Consider the following 13,390-nt stretch of genomic DNA (forward strand, 5'->3'; position numbering starts at 1 on the left):
CAGCCTGGCCAACATGGTTAAACCCCATTTCCACCAAAAAATACAAAAATTAGCCAGATATGGTGGTGTGTGCCTGTAGTCCCAGCTACTCAGGAGGCTGAGGTGGCAGAATCGCTTGAAGTTGGGAGGCAGAAGCTAGAGTGAGCTGAGGTCATACCACTGTACTCCAGCCTGGGTGACAGTGTAAGACCCTGTCTCAAAAGAAAAGAAAGAAAACTAAAGTGATAAAAATTAGAGCCTTTCACATGAAATTTATAATACAGGTTAGATCTTGTGGTTGGTAGATAATGAATATGCCTATTAACAATTCCTTTCTTCTCTGTATGCACATGTCTGCCTTTCTTCTCATTGAGAAGTAGAGTCTGTTTCCCTCTCTTTGAACATTGTCTGGGTGTGTGCTTAGCTTTTAAGTGGCTTGACAGCTTTGGCTTTTTGCCATTTAGTGAAGTGGACTGCCGTGACGTAAAGAAACTTGAGCTAGGCTATTCAAGGATGAGACAGAACATAGAGAGCAAGAGATCCCACCTAGAGAAGGACTGGAGCAGCAGGCATGGGAATAAAACTTCCTTGGTTCTCCAGCCTAGTATAGTTACCATCTGAATGCTGATGCCACTGATGGAGTGACCCCAGCTGATGCCAAGTGGAGCTGAAGAGCCATCCAACAGAGCCCTGCTTGAATCCTAACACAAATATTTATAAGAAATGAGAAATGATTGTTGTGTTGCATTAAGCCACTAAGATTTGGGGTTGTTTGTTACTCAGAATTAGGTAACTGAAAGAAAAATTTGTACCAGATATAGGGTGCCACCATAACAAAATCCCAAAATAGATACTTAATGGCATTGTGGGAGGTAGGTGGAAGCCAGAGGTGAAGTAAAAACATTGCTAATGGGTGCCTAAAATTCAGTAAGAAAATTGATTTGGGGGGTTAGAGAAAGGTTATAGTCCTGTGGTAACAGAAGATAGAAAAATACAGAAAATATACCTAATGAACATGCAAATTCGGTTAAAGAGATTTCTAGGAAGAATTTAGAAAGCACCAATTAACTTATTGGAGTTATTAGCTGTGCCCCACTTCTATTTGAATGTATCTGAGTAAATGATCACAGCTAACACAAGATGGAGATTAGTTGGGTCAAGCCAAACCTGACCCAAATTCCTAACCCACAGAGTCATGAGAAAAAACAAATTATTGTTAAAAGCCACATTGTTTTGAGGTTATTTGTTACGCAGCAACAGGTAACTGATACAGATCACCAATGAATCCCAACTGGAGGAATATAATGTTTTCAGGAGGCTGGTTCCCGAGAGTAGTCTTCCAAAGACAGATGGGAGCATATGTGCACAGCTTCCAAATTACAAATGCAACCAAGTACTAATCGGTTGCAAAAAACAACAAGCAACATCAACAACAAGGCCTTTTCTAGGTGGAAATGAACTGTGCTTTTGGATTGTTTATACCCATAATTATGGTTGTGAGGTAACTTATTCTGAACAAAGGTCTCCCCTTTCTCTATCTCAAAGACCTGGAAAAAAGAACCATTAAGCCTGAATAACATTCTGAAGGCCTTTGGGGCAGTCTGACCTTGTTTCTTTAATTCCTGCGAACATCTTTTAGATTGTCTATGTTTTTCTTTGAGAAGAAAATAAAGAATTGCATAGTAGGCAGTACTACATTTTTCTTTCTCTGGCAAAATATGGGCCCAGGAACTGCTGCCTGCCTGCCTGGGGTATCTAAACGAGTGTCCTAGATAATGATCATCATTTCCTCCATGATTGCTTTCACTAAAAGGGAAAACCAGAAGTTAAATGATTTTTGTAGTCTCCTCTAACTTATAATTTTTCCTGAAAGCTGAAATAAAAGCACGTCCTGGATGACACAGTGGTAACCCTTTTCCATCAGATGCTCCAGTGTTTGAAGTGTCTTAGCTGTATGACCTAAAGCAAATACACCTACTCAGGGGAAAAGAATTGACTTAGAATTAGCCTTTGTCACCATAAACTCACTTCTGATTGTCGAATTATTTTTAGAAGTTCTTTTTTTAAAGAATACATGGAAAAAGTAAGAAAGTGAGTGAAAAAAGTAATAGGGTGAGTAGCAAAAGAAACCACGCAGAGGAAAAGATCCAAATACTCTTCTTAATTTCTTACTCTTTTTCTGTTTGTGTTTGCATAAATTTAAATACAGTTCAGGTCTGGTGGCCTACTTCCTGATCTAATTGCTGTTGGAATTTTTTTTAAATTAAAAATTTGCATGTCCTCAGACTAGTCTATAAAGAGTAGGAAAGAGGATGAGAAATAGAGAAAGCTAATGCTGTGCTCTTTTGTTCCAATTAATTGCCAACCTGGTATATAAAATATACTTTTAAAAATACACAACAGATACAATTCTTAATATGGTATACATTGTAAGTTATTCTTACCCAGAAATTGGAACTACTACTTTAGTATTTAATAAATATATATTTTAGGAAATGCATTTTTGGGAAATATAGTGTCATGGCAAAGATGGAAAATATAGTTTAACTGACATGCCACTCTGACAAGTGGATCGTAGCTACAGTAAGGTTATGTTGCAGGCTTATTTTTGCTAGTATGAAAAAGTATCATGATAATTACATCTACAATAGACATAAGAGGAGTGACTGTGCTAGGAACTGGCCATTTCTGTCCTGGGAGAGTAATATCTAAAGTAGACCTACAGAGGAGAGAAGTCATCAATTGCAAGATGCTAATGGGGTTAGCCTACAGGAAAAATGGGTATTCTAAGAGAGAAATGGTTTATGAATGCTTGCTTTCTGGAGTGTCAGGAAACTAAATTCTTTTAAAAATGCACAATCGCTTTTACTAAATGGCAGATATGACACAAAACCTGGCAAGGAATAGATTTGGGAATTTGAAGAGTAACATAAATTCACACATGCCAAACTCAAATTGAGAACATTGCAAAGTGTTGAACCAGCAGGCTCAAATGATATTTGTATGATCTCTACCACAAACACAGATACATATAATGACACTATGTTCTATGTCAACATTTGCTATCTAAACTGGGGCCTTGAAGGAGAATAGCATTCTTTGCTTAAGGAATATCTCCTTATATTTAATGTGTTTATATTCTTCTTAAATCAGATGACAAGGGACAATTTAAGATTGTCAGAGAAATTGAAAACAGGATTTATAAGGAAGAACTTCCGTGATAAATATGATCCAAAGATGAGGGGAAAAAAACATAATTGGGGATGAAGAAAAGGCAAAAGAATAGAAGGGAGTTGATGATTTGGCTGTGTCCCCACTGAAATCTCATCTTGAATTGTACTCCTGTCATTCTGACATGTTGTGGGAGGGACCCAGTGGGAGATAATTGAATCATGGGGGTGGTTTCCCCCATACTGTTCTTGTGGTAGTGAATGAGTCTCATGAGATCTGATGGTTTTATCAGGGGTTTCTGCTTCTGCGTCTTCCTCATTATCTCTTTGCCTGCTGCCATCCATGTAAGACATGACTTGCTCCTCCTTGCCTTCTGCCATGATTGTGAGGCTGTCCCAGTCATGTGGAACTGTAAGTTCAATTAAACCTTTTCCTTTTGTAAATTGCCCAATCTTGGGTATGTCTATATTAGCAGCATGAAAATGGACTAATACAGGAGTGCATAAAATCTTCTTGTGCAACATGGATACTTTGAGAAAGGTTAAGACACACACACACACACACACACACACAAGTTCACTATGTAGCAGATAAGTACACAGAGTAGGCAGCATTGATTAGTGAACATAGCATAGCTCAGAGATATTAATAGATACCGATGATTACAATGCATGGAAAATAGATCTAAATATAACCAATAGTCTCAGTCTCCTGGATGTTAAGATTTAGAGGAGAAAAAAATCTTTCAAAATACAGCAATGATAAAAGAGTTTGCCTTTTACCAACCTCTAGAAGATGTCTTGGAGCATAAGAGCAGAGAAAATGGTGTGCAACATACTCCTTGTCCAATCACAGTAAAAGGACAAAAAATGTAAATAAATAAAACGGTAAGCAACAAGAGAAATTTAGAAAAACAAAGACCAGGGATAATGCATAAAACATGGTACAAGTGACCTCTCTATAACTGAATTAGTAAAACATGACATAATCCCAGCACTTTGGGAGGCCGAGGAAGGCAGATCACTTGAGGCCAGGAGTTTGAGACCAGCCTGGCCAACATGGTGAAACCCCTTCTCTACTGAAAATATAAAAATATAATCTGGGCATGGTGGTGCACACCTGTAATCAACTGGGCCACTGCACTCCAACCTAGGCGAAGGAGTGAGACTCCATCTCAAACAAACAAACCAAACAAACAAAAAAATGACAACACCATGCCTGAGGTTCCCAGGGATCTTCTGACTGCAGATTTTGAAATGATTTGCAGGGAGTCCTGAGGAGATTGATTCAGATGCTATAAAACTCTTACATGACGGCTTCAGATCCTCCAAGTTGCACATTTTCTTGTGATTTATTCTTACAGCAAAGTGAAAACGAACTTGCTCACAGTATGAATATAAAGTTTTTCCTGCCTACAGTTCTCTTAAGAGCAGCCTGTTGGGGGCCTTTGAATGCTTTCAGCTTGCGTGGAGACCTTTTATAATAAATTGTGTTTTTCATGTTAAAAAGAAAACTTCAAAAGAAGGTGTTAACATAATCGAGGCATGATAAGTTTGACAGTAAGTGTCATTATCAGAGTTCACTGACAGCTTTTTGAAGTAAAAAAAAAAGTATTTTTCCTACATAGATACAAAACCTCTTACAGTGTTTAAACAATTTCACAAAATATATTAATATTCTACAAATGTCCCTTTATTCTGAAGGTTACCCAAGTGAAATGATTTTCATGAGATTTGGGTTTTTTAAACCTATTGAACAAAGATACAGTACTAGCTGGTATTCAATATAAGGAAAATACAAAAAATTAAAGGATGAGATAAAAGATAAAAATATAAAAATAGGAAAAAAAATTCTCATGTTTGTATTCTGCACATCAGTGATTCATCTTGTACGCTCCTCTCCCACTTTGAATATCATTGCTGCAAGGAATGTGAAAAAGATGGATAACTAAGAATCCAGATAAGTCCAGGGTCAGTCATCCAAAACTTTGCCTAAATTTAGTATAAAATCAATATATGTTTTTCAAATGAATTATTCTTGTTTTTAGCCTTCACTGAAAATATAGCATTTCTTAATTGTGAAATTCATCACTACTATATACAAGATAATAACTCTCATATACTAAAGTTTATATTTTTTTCTTCTTACAGCTTTCTAGATTTTTGAGTTTTGTTTTTATAAAGAAACTGCTAGTGTAAATATTCAATAAAGCAACAAAAAACGTACAAAATTAAGTAGTGATATGTTGGCAAGGAAATTATGGAATGTGATTTTTTTTAAAGTAAGATATAAGAATAAACCGGAAAATAACACCAAACCGAAGTAACGTAAAGAAAATCTGCAGTTAGGCAGAGTCTCATTTTTAAAGCAGTACATACTACTCTGAAATGCCTAGAAGAAAGGAATTAAAATTCACTAGCAAGAGAAAGCTAGGGAAGAGACATGACAAAAAATTTGGCTCAGATTTTTTTCCCACAAACATATTATCTCACAAAAGGTAAAAATTAGTGAGATTGATTTTTTCATATTCATACTCTATATTTTTTAAATTGGATACACTATTATAAGTATAATGCTTAAGAGCTTCCACCTCTGAACACACAAAGTCAAAGCAGGTGCTGAAATTGAAACAAAAGAAAATAAGTAAATTCATCTATCATGGGGTGTACGTTGGGTTGATAGAGTGGTTCACTGCGGAGATGAAAACAACCAATAAGGCCAGGCTTGGTGGCTCGCACCTGTAATCCTGGCACTTTGGGAGGCTGAAGCAGGCGGATCACTTGAGCTCAGGAGTTCAAGACCAGCCTGGCCAACATGGTGAAACCTTGTCTCTACTAAAAATACAAAAATTAGCTGGGCATGGTGGCACAAGCCTGTAGTCCCAGCAACTCAGGAGACTGAGGCAGGAGAATAACTTGAACCTGGGTGGTGGAGTTGAGGTGAGCTGAGATTTCACCACTGGACTCCAGCCTAGGTGACAGAGTCTTTCAAAAAAAAGAAAAAAAAAAAAAGAAATCAGCCCATAGCTTTGACATCAGTGGGTGCAATTTCAGAATATTTAATCTGGTCTACACAGTGTATTAATTTTCACATTAGTTGTAACAACTATAGAATGAAATCTTCCATTATATTTTATCTTTTCCTAAATGGAGAGATTAAGTGATTTCATAACTGTCCCCGCAGCCAAATATTAATCAATAGGTCTGGGGAAACCATCCAGAAAGTCAGAATACTTCTCCAAGATAATGACTCCATTGCCATATTGTATCCCTTATATTCATGAGCATATTAATTCAGCAAATATTTGTTGGTGTCATTGTAGATTTAGCACTTTCCCAGGCACTGTACTTGCACATTGACAACCTTGCAATAGGCACTGAATAAAAATTATGTAAACAAATAAGCATAAAAGACAAACACACAGAGTAAAGACATGGAGTAGAGTAATTATGATTTTTAAAACTGAGAAAAGTCTAGTAGTAAGATTGTACATACACATGGGAAACTAAGGAAAGATCCAGCTAGAGTATTATGGGACTGTGTCTAGTATGGAGAAAAGTGTAAGGAAATAAGTATAGGAAAATATTATTTGAGTCATGGCCCTGTCACTTAACACTGTGTGACTTCAGACAAGTCACTTAAAAATTCTGAATCTCAGTTTTTGATTGATAATGCTGCAGAGAATAAAACCTACTTCCCAGGCTTTTTAGTGAAAGTAAATAAGGATTTCTGTTTCTTATAATGGTGGGTCAGAAATTCGGACTAGTCCTCCTACCAAGGAAATCTGGAAACTGTTTTCCAAGCTTAGATCTAGGAGAAGATGGCTGACACCCAGAGAAGTGGGTCTGACCACTGGGGATGAATGTTTTCCAATCTGAAAAGATCAGTGAATAGCTGAGCACCTGAGATTTTTGATACATTCCCAGTGTTACGAAAGGAAAAGTTTGAATATAGATCTGGCCCAAGTGTCGATGCTGAGAGACCCCTCATGCTTTGTGTTAAGTCTCTGAAGTTTGAATCACTGAAAAAACAAAAACAAAAACAAAAACAACAAAACAAAACACACCTGCTCCAGAAATAGAGGGGCCCAAGCAAGGGATTGCAACTCAATTTCAAAAACTTCTGAACCCCAAAGTGGAGAAGGTGATTCCTGATTGTCAGTGCCCCCTGTGTGTCTTCCAGAAATAAATCAAAATCTACCAATCTCACCCTCAAATTATATCTAAAAAGAATGTTTCAAACAAATAGCTCTGCCAAAACAAGAAAAAACAACCAGGTACATGAAAAAATGAGCAAAATGAACCACAAAATAGAAATTGCACAAATGGGCCCATATATTGGAGTTATTAGGGACATAATAATGCATGAAGTAGTGTGACAACTGTGCTTGAGGAGAAAAAAGTCAAGTTGAAAATCTCAGAAAAAGTCGACATGCAAAAAGACGTGGAAAATTTTGAGAAGTTCCAAATAGACATTATTAAACTATAAAATGAAATAAACCAACTTAGGATATCAAACAATGTTTTAACAGCAGATTAAAAACACAGAACACTGAAGTAATGATCTGGAAATGAAGTCAGAAGAAAATAACCACAATGAAACGAGAGAAACAAAGAAAATTAAGGAAGAGGGAACAAGAGACATAAACACGGCCGGGCACGGTGGCTCACGCCTGTAATCCCAACACTTTGGGAGTCTGAGGCGGGTGGATTACTTGAGGTCAGGAGTTCAAGATCAGCCTTTGCTAACATGGCAAAACCCCGACTCTATCAAAAAATACAAAAAAATTGCTGGTCATGATGGTGCATATCTGTAGACTCAGCTACTTGGGCTGCTGAAGCAGGAGAATCGCTTGAACCCAGGAGGTGGAGGTTACAGTGAGCTGAGATTGTGCCACTGTACTCCAGCCTGGGTGACAGACTGATAACCTTTCTCAAAAAAAAAAAAAAAAAAAAAAAAAAAGAGAGAGAGAGAGAGAGAGAGAGAGACATAAACCCATAGCAAAAGCCTATAAACGGGGCTTTCCCCAGCAAATATTCTTTGTGAAGACCAATGTGATTTAAACTGTAATAAAAAATTGATTGGTCCTCATGCGGTATTGTGAGTTACTAATAAACATTCACAATGATGAGTAAAGAATAGACTCTTACAGACTTGCTTATTATCCAGTCAGGGTACGTGAAGTTCTTTTTACAGCATTCAGGCATCTCTCCTCATAGTCAGCTCTGAGGACCACTGCTAATGTTTGCTTTGACGAATGTGTGATTCCTGGCTCACCTTGTATCCACCACTAACTCTTTTGCTTATAATGCTCGGCTCTTTGGAAACTGTTTGTATTAAAACAAATAGTGTTGCCTCTGAAGTTCTCGAAGACCCTTTGTTAAAGGCTGGTGGTATCATTACTCAGGATGCTGCCTCATCTTTTGCACCTCCCAAAAATATTTTTTCCTATGATTTTCTCAAGGTTTTTTATTGTGCTTCATTGATGATGACCCAGAATGTGAAGGAAAGTGTTAGCAATCATTTGATTCATGCTCATGTTTTATGTTTTAATTTACTGTTCAAAATTTTGTAGTATAAAACTAGACCAACATATCTCACCATGTATTTTCTTGAACTCCTTGGATCATTATCAAGAAATTCCTAAATGTAAAAGAACTAATATCCAGAATGTGCAAGGAATTCAAACAAATCCGTGAGAAAAAAAAAATAATCCCATTAAAAGTGGGCAAACAGGCCAGGCGAGGTGGCTTACACCTGTAATCCCAGCACTTTGGCAGACAGAGGCAGGCAGATTACCCTGAGATCAGGAGTTCAAGACCAGTCTGGCCAACATGGTGAAACCCATCTCTACTAAAAATACAAAAAAATTAGCTGGGCGTGGTGGTATGTGCCTGTAATCCCAGCTACTCGGGAGGCTGAGGCAGGAGAATTGCTTGAGCCAGGGAAGTGGAGGTTGCAGTGAGCCCAGATCGCACCACTGCACTCCAGTTTGGGCAACAGATCAAGCCTCCATCTCAAAAAACAAACAAACAAAAAAAAAAAAAAAAAAAAAAAAAAGCAAATGAAATGAACAGATGTTTCTCAAAAGAAGTATACAAATGGCCAAAAAGCATATGAAAAAATGTTCAACATCATTAATCATCAGGGAAATACAAATTAAAATAACAGGGAGATACTACCTTACCCGAGCCAAAAATGGCCATTATTAAAAGTCAAGAAACAATAGATGTTGTCATGAATGTGGTGAAAAGGGAATGCTAATACGCTGCTGGTGGGAATGTAAATTAGTACGACTTTTATGGGAAGCATTTTGGAGCTTTCTCAAAGGACTAAAAGTAGATCTACCATTCGATCCAGCAATCCTACTACTGGATAGCTACCAAAAGGTAAAGAAGTGACTATATAAAAAAGACACTTGCATGTATATGTTTATCACAGAAGAATTCACAATTGCAAAGATGTGGAACCAATCTAAGTGTCCATCAACCAAGGAGTGGATTTAAAAAACAGTATGTATACACCATGGAATACTACTCAGCCCTAAAAAAAGAACAAAATAATGTCTTTTGCAGAAACTTGAATGAAACTGGAGGTCATTATCCTTTGTGAAGTAACTCAGGAATGGAAAACCAAACACCACATGCTCTCACAAGTGGGAACTAAGCTGTAGGTACACAGAAGCCTAGAGAATGGTATAGTGGACACTGAAGACTCAGAAGCAGGGAGTGTAGGAGGGGGCTGAGGGATAGAAAATCACCTATTGGTACCATGTACACTATTCAGGTGAGGGGTACAATGAAAGCCCAGATGCATCTACTATATAATGCATCCATGTAACCAAAAACCATTTGCACCCCTAAAGCTATTCAAATTAAAATAAGAAAAAATAAACTTCTAAATGTGATCACTTCTCATGTGGATCTCACCCCTGCCTTACACACACTGTCTTAGTAAGGAAGATGGATAGGGGCCCATGGGCAAGGCAGGAAGAGCCACCTCATTCACACAATGGACATGCATTCCTGAAGACCAAGGAAAGCCACTTCATCCACACAAGGAACATGCATTCCTCATGCAGCGTGGCTTAAACAAAGACCCAGGAAAGCACAGTGTCACCCAAAGCATCAGAGATAAGAGAGAAAAGTGAGCAGGGGGCCTGTTGATGTGGTGGAATGTTGATCTTGAAGCCCTAAGAAATGAAGGCACAGCCATCCCCAGAAGACTGCCTGACTCATGGGGGCAGAGCCCAAGGAGGAGGGGGTGACTTCTGTGAGTCTGGTGGGATGGGGTACACAGGATAAAGGATGCCTGTAGGCACCCCTCTGCACTCAAAGACTGTACAGCAGATGAAACACCCTAGTTAGGATGTGGGTGGGTGAGAGCTGACACCCTGATTTACACACACAGGCTATGAGATACATATCTACATACATATATGTCTCCTAGAGATACTCAGGTGTATGCCTCAGGAGATACATACAGGAACGTTCATACCAGCACCCATCATAATTTCAGAAAACTGGAAACCATCCCAAGGACCAAACAACAGTAGAACAAGCAAACAGGGAGAGAAGTGGCTCATAACATTGAGTGCAAGATGTAAGTTCCAGAAGAATATGTAGTTTAATTCTGTTTGTTAGGCTCTAAAAATGCCAAGATGAAATATTATATTATTTACGGTTATAACCATGATTAATAAATCGAAGATAAGAACAAAGTAGTGATTTTCACAAAAGTCAGGATAGGCTGGGCACAGTGGCTCATGCTTGTAATCCCAGAACTTTGGGAGGCTGAGGTGGGTGGATCACCTGAGGTCGAGAGTTCAAGACCAGCCTAGCCAACATGGTGAAACCCCATCTCTACTAAAAATACAGAAATTAGCCAGGCATGGTGGCATGCGCCTGTAGTCCCAGCTACTTAGGAGGCTGAGGCCTTAAAATCGTTTGAACCTGGGAGGTGGAGGCTGCAGTGAGCCAAGACCAAGCCACTGCATTCCAGTCTGGGTGATAGAGTGAGACTGTGTCTCAAGAAAAAAAAGAAAGAAAGAAAGTCAGGGTAATGTTTACCTCTGGGAGAAAGGCAGGGAGAAACACATAGAAAGAAGTAAGATCTTGATAATACTTGAGTCCTTAAGCTGTGTGCTAAGGTCATGGATGCTCAGTTTATTACTATGCTTTCATGACTCCATAAATTCTTTGTCTATAGCAGATATATTAATATCAATATTTTAACATTTAATTAAAATACGAACTAAGGTATTTATAGTGAGACTGAATAGAAAGTCTGTCTAGAAATGTACTAGACTCTTGAAGAGGATTTTGCAGACTAATAGAATGTGTTGAATCAATATACAAGAGACTAGAATACATGAGATTTAAGGAAACTTTAAGATTCTAAAAAATAACTATAAAGTTAAGTAAAATATGTTGAATTCCATGAGGAATATAGGTGATGCTAAATTTAAACTGTGAGAGATTATGATCAGCTAGAAGGACCCAGGAAGTTTTATTGAAAAATATGGCATTGGAGATTGGCCTTAAAGGCAGGTTCAACTTGCCCATTAGAGAGAGGTTGAGATTATCTTTCAATAGAAAGAGGAAAATTGAGAATACAATGGAAAGTCAATTGATGTTATATTTAGAGAATAGATGCAGGCGATAGCACAGACATTAATTTTGCATTACATTGCAAGTTTCTGGGAGAGGGTAAATTGGGGTTGTGGATCTAGAAAATTAATCTGGCTGAGATGCGTGGAGGGAATGTGACTTGTAAGTGACCAGAAACGTAGAGATTGCATTTTTCCAGGTAAGAGTAAGAGCTCCAGCTGAAGAGGTGGTAATGGAGACTGAATTCTTTAAGATTGTGTGGTTGGAAATAATATTTCTAGGCAGATTTGTGGCTCTGATATTAATAAGTAGGTTAGTAAAAGCTTTGATTTTCTCATGGGGAGGTTAACAAAACCATTCCAACTATTGTAATTCCCCATGCACAGATTTCAGTGATAACCAAGAAACCAGTCTGAATGAATGTAAGCTCCAATCTGATGTAGCCAGTGTCTTATAAGCATATTTATGCCCTATTTTTCTCAATAGGAGGGACTCCTTGGCTTACCTTCCATTGTAATTTTGCAAATGAGTTTAGCCACAATATTTATTTAATCCCAGTTGCCTAATAAAAAAAGAAATCTTTGAGTTTGCCTAGGGTCCATAAAACATGATGTGTCTAAATAAGAGCTAAATGAATGAGAATCTTTGCCCTGGACTTCCTGGAATTGTGGGAGAGAAGACAGCAATGATTTTCCTTTTCCATGGCAGTTTTTCAAATGAATAGGTGCTGTCTTTTCTGATGGTGTCATTGCCAACGTTGTTGAGGATTCCAATGTAAGAAATAATTATACCATCCTGACACTATTGGAAGTAATGAAATGATGAACAAAAAAGGTCTTGGTCTAAAAAATAGACTATTTTAAGATATTTTTCAAAATACTAGGAGATGTATTTGTGTGTGTGTGTATATATATGTATATGTGTGTGTGTATATATGTATATATATGTGTGTATATATATATATATATATATACACACACATCTAGATAGAAATATATTCTGTCTCTCTGTCTGTATCTATAGATAGATGGATGGGCAGGTAGGTGGATAGATAGATGGATAGATAGATAAATGATAGATAATGTAAGTAGTTAGTAATATTATTTTATTGATTTAAGGATATAATATTATTTATATTAAACTCATTATTTTACCTTGTAAAATTAAACCCTGGATAGACGAATTCAGTGCTTAAAATCCCATTCAATGTTCAAAAGACATTTGGCTTTATCATTCATCAGACAAGTTCTAATAAAAACTATATTAGCATTCACCACTAAAAGTGGTCAAAATAGGAAAATATAAATGTTGGTAAAGATGTAGAACAGCAAGGATAATTTTAATATGCCCCAATGTGAAGCTACCAAAATTCCCAATGATAGTGGAATGAATAAACAAACTTTATTTATTCACATGATGAAATATTATGTGACATTGAGATGGGCTTGTTTATGACTATGTGCAGTAATATGGGTGAAACTATTAGGATAGTGTAAAAGTAATTGCAGTTTTTATCTTTTTTAAAAAAAGTAATTGCAAACACTGTGATTACTTTTGTACCAGCCTGATAACAAACATACTTTTCAAGCAAGACCCAAGACAGTATATAATATTTGGCTCCATTTATATAA

Source organism: Gorilla gorilla, chromosome 8, assembly GCF_029281585.2.
Source record: "Gorilla gorilla gorilla isolate KB3781 chromosome 8, NHGRI_mGorGor1-v2.1_pri, whole genome shotgun sequence".
NCBI lineage: Eukaryota > Metazoa > Chordata > Mammalia > Primates > Hominidae > Gorilla > Gorilla gorilla.